The sequence below is a fragment of the Neomonachus schauinslandi genome, chromosome 4, assembly GCF_002201575.2.
Source record: "Neomonachus schauinslandi chromosome 4, ASM220157v2, whole genome shotgun sequence".
NCBI lineage: Eukaryota > Metazoa > Chordata > Mammalia > Carnivora > Phocidae > Neomonachus > Neomonachus schauinslandi.
In genome coordinates this window covers 111,771,343-111,781,102 of record NC_058406.1, presented here as the reverse complement: position 1 = coordinate 111,781,102, position 9,760 = coordinate 111,771,343, and the positions used below count along the sequence as shown (strand labels likewise).

General features: G+C 39.7%; 1 pseudogene; it reads right to left on the bottom strand.

Annotated features, from left to right (window-relative positions):
* Nucleotides 1-7,388: 7,388 nt before the first annotated feature.
* On the bottom strand, nucleotides 7,389-8,422 carry LOC110578772 (annotated as a pseudogene).
* Nucleotides 8,423-9,760: the final 1,338 nt, after the last annotated feature.

Sequence of the window (9,760 nt, the reverse complement as noted above, 5' to 3'; positions counted from 1 at the left end):
TTTCATTCTTCTGCATGTGGCTGTCCAATTTTCCCAACACCATTTATTGAAGAGACTGTCTTTTTTCCACTGGACATTCTTTCCTGCTTTGTCGAAGATTAGTTGACTATAGAGTTGAGGGTCCATTTCTGGGCTCTCTATTCTGTTCCATTGACCTATGTTTCTGTTTTTGTGTCAGTACTGTACTGTCTTGATGACGACAGCTTTGTAATAGAGCTGGAAGTCCGGAATTGTGATGCCACCAGCTTTGCTTTTCTTTTTCAACCTTCCTCTGGCTATTCAGGGTCTTTTCTGGTTCCATACAAATTTTAGGATTATTTGTTCCATTTCTTTGAAAAAAGTGGATGGTATTTTGATAGGGATTGCATTGAATGTGTAGATTGCTCTAGGTGGCATGGACATCTTCACAATATTTGTTCTTCCAATCCATGTGCATGGAATGTTTTTCCATTTCTTTGTGTCTTCCTCAATTTCTTTCATGAGTATTTTATAGTCTTATGAGTACAGATTCTTTTCCTCTTTGGTTAGATTTATTCCTAGGTATCTTATGGTTTTGGGTGCAATTGTAAATGAGATCGACTCCTTAATTTCTCTTTCTTCTGTCTTGTTGTTGGTGTATAGGAATGCCACTGATTTCTGTGCATTCAATTTATATCCTGCAACTTCACTGAATTCCTGTATAAGATCTAGCAGTTTTGGGGTGGAGTCTTTTGGGTTTTCCACATAAAGTATCATATCATCTGCAAAGAGTGAGAGTTTGACTTCTTCCTTGCTGTTTCAGATGCCTTTTATTTCTCTTTGTTGTCTGATTGCTGTGGCCAGGACTTCTAGTACTATGTTGAATAGCAGTGGTGATAGTGCACATCCCTGCCCTGTTCCTGACCTTAGGGGGAAAGCTCTCAATTTTTCCCCATTGAGAATGATATTCGCTGTGGGGTTTTCATAGATGGCTTTTATGATATTGAGGTATGTACCCTCTATCCCTATACTCTGAAGAGTTTTAATCAAAAAAAGATGCTGTACTTTGTCAAATGCTTTTTCTGCATCTATTGAGAGGAGCATATGGTTCTTGTTCTTTCTTTTATTAATGTATTGTATCACTTTGATTGATTTGCGGAAGTTGAACCAAACTTGCAGGTCAGGAATAAATCCCACTTGGTCGTGGTGAATAATCCTTTTAATGTACTGTTAGATCCTATTGGCTGGTATTTTGGTGAGAATTTTTGCATCCATGGGTTCATCAGGGATAATGGTCTGTAATTCTCCTTTTTGATGGGGTGTTTGTCTGGTTTTGGGTCAAGGTAATGGTGGCCTCATAAAACGAGTTTGGAAGTTTTCCTTCCATTTCTATTTTTTGGAACAGTTTCAGAATAAGTATTAATTCTTCTTGAAATGTTTGGTAGAATTCCCCTGGGAAGCCATCTGGCCCTGGGCTCTTGTTTTTGGGAGATTTTTGATGACTGCTTGAATTTCCTTAGTGGTTATAGGTCTGTTCAGGTTTTCTATTTCTTCCTGCTTCAGTTTTGGTAGTTGATACATCTCTAAGAATGCATCTATTTCTTCCAGATTATCGAATTTGCCAGCATAGAGTTGCTCATAATATGTTCTTATAATTGTTTGTATTTCTTTGTTGTTGGTTGTGATCTCTCTGCTTTCATTCATGATTTTACTTATTTGGGTCTTTTCTCTTTTCTTTTTGATAAGTCTGGCCAAGGGTTTATCAATCTTATTAATTCTTTCAAAGAACAAGCTCCTAGTTTCGTTGATCTGTTCTATTGTTCTTTGGTTTCTATTTCATTAATTTCTGCTCTGATCTTTATTATTTCTCTTCTCCTGCTGGGTTTAGGCTTTATTTGCTGTTTTTTTCTCTAGCTCCTTTAGGTGTAGGGTTAAGTTGTGTATTTGAGACCTTTCTTGTTTCTTGAGAAAGGCTTGTATTGCTATATACTTTCCTCTTAGGACTGCCTTTGCTGCATCCCAAAGATTTTGAACAGTTGTGTTTTCATTTTCATTTGTTTCCATGCATTTTTAAAATTCTTCTTTAATTTCCTGGTTGACCCATTCATTCTTTAGTAGTATGTTCTTTAGCCTCCATGTATTTGAGTTCTTTCTGACTTTCCTCTTGTGAGTGAGTTCTAGTTTCAAAGCATTGTGATCTGAAAATATGCAGGGAATGATGCCAATCTTTTGGTACTGGTTGAGACCTGATTTGTGACCTAGGATGTGATCTATTCTGGAGAATGTTCCATGGGGACTAGAGAAGAATGTGTATTCTATTGCTTTAGGATGGAATGTTCTGAATATATCTGTGAAGTCCATTTGGTCCAGTGTGTCATTTAAAGTCTTTATTTCCTTGTTGATCTTTTGCTTAGATGATCTGTCCATTTCAGTGAGGGGGTGTGAAAATCCCCTACTATTATTGTATTGTTGTCAATGTGTTTCTTTGCTTTTGTTATCAATTGGCTTATATAATTGGCTGCTCCCATGTTAGGGGCATAGATATTTACAATTGGTAGATCTTATTGGATAGACCCTTTAAGTATGATATAGTGTCCTTCCTTATCTTTTATTACAGTCTTTGTTTTAAAATCTAATTTGTCTGATAGAAGGTTGCCACCCCAGCTCTTTTGGTGTCCATTAGGATGGTAAATGGTTTTCCAACCCCTCACTTTCAATCTGGGTGTGTCTTTGGGTCTAAAAGGAATCTCTTGCAGACAGCATATCAATGGTTCTTGCTTTTTTATCCAATCTGATACCCTGTGTCTTTTGATTGGGACATTTAGACCATTTACATTCAAGGTAACTATTGAAAGATAGGAATTTAGTGCCATTGTATTGCCTGTAAGGTGACTGTTCCTGTGTATTGTCTGTGTTCCTTTCTGGTCTATGTTACTTTTAGGCTCTCTTTGCTTAGAGGACCCCTTTCAATATTTCTTGTAGGGCTGGTTTTGTGTTTGCAAATTCCTTTAGTTTTTGTTTTGCTGGAAGCTTTTTATCTCTCCTTCTATTTTCAGTGACAGCTTAGCTGGATACAGTATTCTTGGCTGCATATTTTTCTCATTTAGTGCTCTGAATATATCCTGCCAGTCCTTTCTGGCCTGCCAGGTCTCTGTGGATAGGTCTGTTGCCAATCTAATGTTTCTACCATTGTAGGTTACATAACTCTTCTCCCGAGCTGCTTTCAGGTTTTCATCTCTGTCTCTGAGACTTGTGAGTTTTACTATTAGATGTCGGGGTATTGACCTATTTTTATTGATTTTGAGAGGGGTTCTCTGTGCTTCCTGGATTTTGATGCCTGTTTCCTTCCCCAAATTAGGGAAGTTCTCTGCTATAATTTGCTCCAGTATACCCTCTGCCTCCCTCTCTCTTTCTTCTTCTTCCGGGATCCCAATTATTCTAATATTGTTTCATCTTATGGTATCACTTATCTCTCGAATTCTGCCCTCATGATTCAGTAGTTGTTTATCTCTCTTTTTCTCGCTTCTTTATTTTCCAACATTTGGTCTTCTCTATCACTAGTTCTCTCTTCTGCCTCATTAATCCTAGCAGTTAGAGCCTCCATTTTTGAGTGCACCTCGTTAATAGCCTTTTTGATTTTGACTTGGTTAGATTTTGGTTCTTTTATTTCTCTAGAAAGCGTTTCTCTAGTATCTTCCATGCTTTTTTCAAGCCCAGCTAGTATCTTTAAAATCATCATTCTGAACTCTAGTTCCAACATCTTACTAATGTCCATATTGATTAGATCCCTGGCAGTAGGTACTGCACCTTGTTCTTTCTTTTGAGGTGATTTTTTCCATCTGGTCATTTTGTCCAGAGAACAATAGATGAATGAGAGAACAAAATGCTAACAGGGTAACAACAATCCCAGAAAAATATGCACTAAATAAATCAGAAGAGACCTGAAACTGGGGGAAAAGAAAGGGAAAGAAAAAAAAAGATATAAAAAAAGAATATGATCAAATATGATCAGGCTGGTGCATAGATCAGTTCCACACACTAGATTTTGGGCATATTTTGGTCTGTTTGAAGAAAGTGTCTCCCAAAATTTTAAAGAAAGAAAAACTTAAATATGTACAAAAATAAGAGTAAATATGATGAAGGAATGGAATTTGACTGTAAAGATGAAAATATATAAGATTTTATAAAAGCAATTGATAAGATAAAGTTGGTTGAGAATTTAAAAAAAAAAGGGAGAGAATGTGATCAGGCAGGAGACTAGAACAAAGCCATACACTAGAGATTTAAGGTATATTTTGGTCCTTTAGAAGCAACTGTATCCCAAAATTTTAAAGAGAGAAAAACTTATATGTATACCAAAAATAAGTTTAACTACTATTAAGGATATAATATGACTCTAAAAATGAAAAGTAAAAAAGATTTTTAAAAAAGGGATTGATAAGATGTTGGTTGAAAAGGTTAAAAAGAAAAATTCAAAAAAAAAGAAAGAAAAAGAAAAAAAGAAAATTAAAAAAATTAACTTCAAAAGACTAAAGAATCTGGGGAAAAAAGCTATGAATTCTATGTGCTGTATTCCCCTAGTGCGGGAGTTCTGCCATTCTCATTAATTGGTAACCTTGGTCTTGGCTGGCTGTTTTTGCTGATCTTCTGGGGGGAGGGGCCTGTTACAGTGATTCTCAAATGTCTTTGCTGGAGGCAGAATTGCCCCGCCCTTTCCGGGTTCGGGCTAAGTAATCTGTCCCGGTTTGCTCTCAGTAGCTTTTGTTCCTGCAAGCTTTCCATTCTCTTGCTTACTCTTGACCTTCAATTATCCCTTTCAGACTCTTTCTTTGACATTTTAATATTAAACTCATTTGCCAGCCTGTATATTTCTCAGACTTCTATACAATTATATATTCTGCCACCTACTCTTTTTCTATTTTTAGCCATAATCCTTGCTTCTTTATTTTTTGCTATAATTTTCTTCCAGTAGGTAGTGAACTAGACCTTGAAATCTCAGAGCCATTGATTTGCTTTGCTTTCACAATATTTTAATTTATTTAAATTACTTTTTTGGTACATTATTGGAAAACCTCAGAACTTCTTTTTTTTTTTTTAAAGATTTTATTTATTTATTTGACAGAGAGAGACACAGTGAGAGAGGGAACACAAGCAGGGGAGTGGGAGAAGGAGAAGTAGTTTTCCCGCGCAGCAGGGAGCCTGATGCAGGGCTCGATCTCAGGACCCTGGGATCATGACCTGAGCCGAAGGCAGACGCTTAACAACTGAGCCTCCCAGGTGCCCCAAAACCTCAGAACTTCTTAACATTTAAGTTTTCTATCTGGAACTGCCTGTATAGGTGGAAAAGGTACATGAGAATTTCAAAGCTGAAAGAGATCTTGGATTTTATCAGTTCACTTGCTTCATTTTATACAGAAAGCAACAGAGATACATAGATAAAGTGAGTTACCAAAGGTTACATTGCTACCTAGTAGCAAAGTTGCTTTTGGGGAGTTTTGGTGGGGGGGGGAGACTAGCTCAGGTTTAATTGTGACATTTAAAATTATACACTTGTTTGGACATCTGCCCACCCCCACCCCTATAGTTTCTTAAAATAACGTCAACAATAACAACAACAACAACAAAACCAAAAACCAAAAAACCACCAAGCAATCAGAGGTTTGGGATTTTAAAATTTATAAATTTAATAAATAAAGAAAGAAAATGATTCCTCAAAATCTAGCAGATCTCTCCGTAAGGAGGCTTTTCCTCCTGTTCCATCTCCTCAGGTCCCCACGCCCTGCCCAGTGGAGCAAGCTAACCTGAGTTACAAGTGTCCAGCAACAACTGAGATACTCCTTGGCTCCCCACATCCAGTGTATGTGCTTCACAGGGTTGGGAAGGAAGAATTTCCTCTGCCCCTTAAGGGCCTTTGAGCTGGACTAAGAATCAAATTGACATGAAACAGATTAACGGGAGAAAATCAAATTTAATTTCATGTGTAAGAGGAATCCACACAGACAGGAAATTCCAAAGATGGGCAAAATGAGGTCTGTACATGATTCTGAACTGAAGAGAAGGGGGTAGGGGTTTGGAACTTCAAAGGAAAGGAAAGTGATTCATAGGAAGATAAAAGAGTAATTGTAATGTAAAAAAAAAGGGTAAACAAATCTTTCCTGGGCTACAACAAGGGGACAGAGAGGACTTCGATCAAACAAGCCTTGTTGGGTTCCTCCTGTCTGCCTACCTAGTTCATATCATAATGTAGTTACCTATGGTGATAATGTTGTGGGATCGTGGAGCACAATGGCCAAGAAAGAATTCTTGAGATGTTTTATAGTTCAAGTTAGTAAGTTTATTTGAGTAGCATGGGGACAGGACCCATGGGCAGAAAGAGTTGCATTTTTGCTATATGAAGCTGGTGGTTATGTGCTTAATGCTCAAGGGAGAGGGGATGTGCAGGGAGTATTAGATCATAAATGTCTTCTTTGAATTTCTACTCATAAAACTACTCTCATAAGATTTCTCTGGGGCTTATCATTCAGTTCAATATTAAATATCAGTGAGATGTACAGGCAGTCATGAGACCCTTTAAGAATGCAGCAATCAGCCCTTATATGATCCTTATTGAAGCTATGCAGGCTATAGGTCAGCCTTCTAGGCTAAAGGTAAACCTTTTTCTGTTTCTATCCCTCATCAATAGCTCTCTTCCTTGAGCAAGCCCTCTGTCTAAATTCTTTTTAGGCAGTTGAGTTGGAAATAAAGTGCTTTTCATGAATTTGCTGGGCTTTGATTGTTTTTTAACTCAAAATAATCTTCATGCCAAAGTGGCCCATCTTGGGGCCACCTGCCCTTGGTCTTTACAACCGAAAAACAACAAAAATAACAAATGTATAAAATGTAACAGACAGAATTATAAAATCCATTCATCCAGTGGTGATGGGGGGTAGGAAGAGGAGGTGGGAACATAAACAGCAGGGGGAGAAAATGAAGGTATCAAGTCAGTCACCACACAGCGGCTGGCAAATGGTAGAAAAGTGCTGGGGAAAATCCTGGGGCCCTTTCAGGCTGAGGGGGTTGGTTGTTAAAAGTCCACATATGGGTGTCAGGAAGATTGTGCCTTATGTTCCCCAGAGACAAAAAACCCAATTCCTCAGAGAGAAAGGAATATGCAGAGGGCCCCGGGGAAAATTGGGGCAAGGAGAACTGTGAGAAGATTTGCCCCAGTGGTCCTTCCAATCCCACCCCTCCCCTCTGGCCCCTTTGGACACAGGCAGTAAGGGGTAGGGGGCGCAGGTGGGCAGCAGCCTGCAGTTAATGGGAGACCAATGCAGTGAAGAGAACTGCTCTGAGGAGAATCAGTGCTCAGGGCAGACTGCAGGTAGATGGTCTTGTGGAAGAGTCTTTGCTTAAGAAGACCACCAAGAAGAGATGCATGGGCTCTTTGCCATTCATTGAGTTGACATGAGTAAAGGAAGGAGGATAGAGAAAAGGCAGCCATTGATAATGTATGGGGATGGCATTCCTGTGAGGAGAGCCAAGACAAACCACAGCCAAGCTAGTAAGGCCAATTACTTACTGACTGACAGTGACAGGTGCATTTTGATTCCTTTATTGAACTAGGATATTCAAAGCAGTTTAGTGAGTAGACAGGGACATATGCAGAAGACTAACCAGTTGACCAGCAAGATGGGTGGGAAAGAGACTCACAGCATCCCCTGGATAAAGAAGAGAGTCAGCAGCAAACTGCTGAAGAGCATGTGAGCAATTGTTTTGCTGATACTAGGGGATGGGGGAAGCTTCCTCCCTAATACCTCAAATGCCAGATCCACTATATCTTGAAACCAATGGCACTGGCAACTTTGCTAAGCATAGATGGGGAGTACCTAAAGAACACTGGAAATTGATGTGAGAAAGAATTCCAGCCAAGACCAAACATCTCCAAGTAGCCATGGATCACCCATAGGTTGTGCTATTACTGACTGAAGCTCAGGAATAAATGCTTGATGAAACAAGTGGAGAACATACCAGAATACTCTATCATTCCAAGCACAGCACTGGAAAATTCCAGTAACGATACATGGCTCACTCTTCTGATTCTGCACTATACCTACTCTCTTCACTGTGCCAAGACACTACTTGCCTTTCCCTGCTCCTCTCTTTTTTCCTGGATTTGGGCATCTAGCTTTGAGATGGTACAAATAGCTCAGACCCTGGGGCACCTGGGTGGCTCAGTCGTTAAGCGTCTGCCTTCAGCTCAGGTCATGATCCCAGGGTCCTAGGATCAAGCCCTGCATCAGGCTCCCTGCTCAGCGGGAAGCCTGCTTCTCCCTCTCCCACTCCTCCTGCTTGTGTTCCCTCTCTCACTGTGTCTCTTTCTGTCAAATAAATAAATAAAGTCTTTAAAAAAAAATAGCCCAGACCAGACAGAGATTTTGATCCTCTTGGCAAGGTCCTGGAGAAAGGTTTTGATGCTGTCAGCCATCTCTTCATCACCCACAGAAGAGAGGGAACAGTCCCCCAGCCTCTCATCATGAAGGACATGGTAGCCTTGTCACTGGGACTCCAGCCTCAGCCTGGGCCCTCATACACTGCAGGCTGCTCACTTTATCCCCATCTAGTTGCTTCTCCTGTCAGCATGTTCCCAGGACCACACTCCTTTTTCCTGATGGAGTGCCCTGGGTTTGGTCATTGGACTTCCTTTCTTTTCTATCTATACTGGATCTGCTAGTGATCACACTGAGTAACCCCCAATGATATCCTCAGCCGCTCCTCTCTCTTAAAAGCCAGATAATACACAGATAACTGCCTACTCAGCATCTCCCTCTGCCTACTTAATGGATACCTCAGAATTAACAAGTTGACAATGAGATTTCCTCCAACAACTTCCTCTCCCACAGACTCCGATCTCAGTTGAGGATATCTCCACCCTTTCCATTTCTCAGCTTAAAAATGCAGGAGATACACTTCACATCTTCTTTTACTCTCACATACTACATCTGATACATCAGGACATACTGCTGATTCTATCTTTCAAATATTCCTGAACTTCAACTTCTACTTCCACTAGAGTGATTGGGACCAGATTTATCTCCCTCCTATAAATAACTAGAACACTGGCCAAACTATGTAAAACAATTGTTTCAAAACACTGGAAACAAGACAGCACAGGACTGTGATCGCTTAAAGGAGAGAAACAAATGAGGTGAGCTTACAGCTGACAGTGACTTCTGCCTGGAGACATACGTCCTGACCACAGAACAAGGAGGGGAATCCCAAGTGGAACACAGCCATCTTGCTGATTTGAAGAGACAGATGGGAGTTCAGAGAGGTGGATGTGCCTGAAATAATGAGGGCAAATCACCAGACAAGAGGGAACTACACAGAAAAAGTGGTCCAGAAATTTGCAAAGGTGTCCTCCTGAGCCTTTGGTGGAGTATTAATCTACAAATGTGAAAGGTGAAACTCTACAAGTCCATGCAAAGAACAACTGCTGGGAGCTATGAGGTGAACAGTTCCTACAGTTCACATTGTTATTTGAATTGTGTCCATGCAGAGTACAAAGAACTTATTGAAAACTTGAAGAAATCAGTAAAATTATTAGAAGGGCTAAATTAATTCTAGAAATAAAGATATCCTAGGACTTCCCTAACAAAGTTTTAAAATAATCGCCCCCACCCCAAAGTATCAACATAATCCAGGAAAACTTAACTGCTGCCCCCAAAGAAAACTAACATTTTTAAAGTAAAATAACAAAATCTAAACACTCAGCAATGTAACATATGGCGTCCAATTAAAAAGTGGCGTCCAATTAAAAAATACT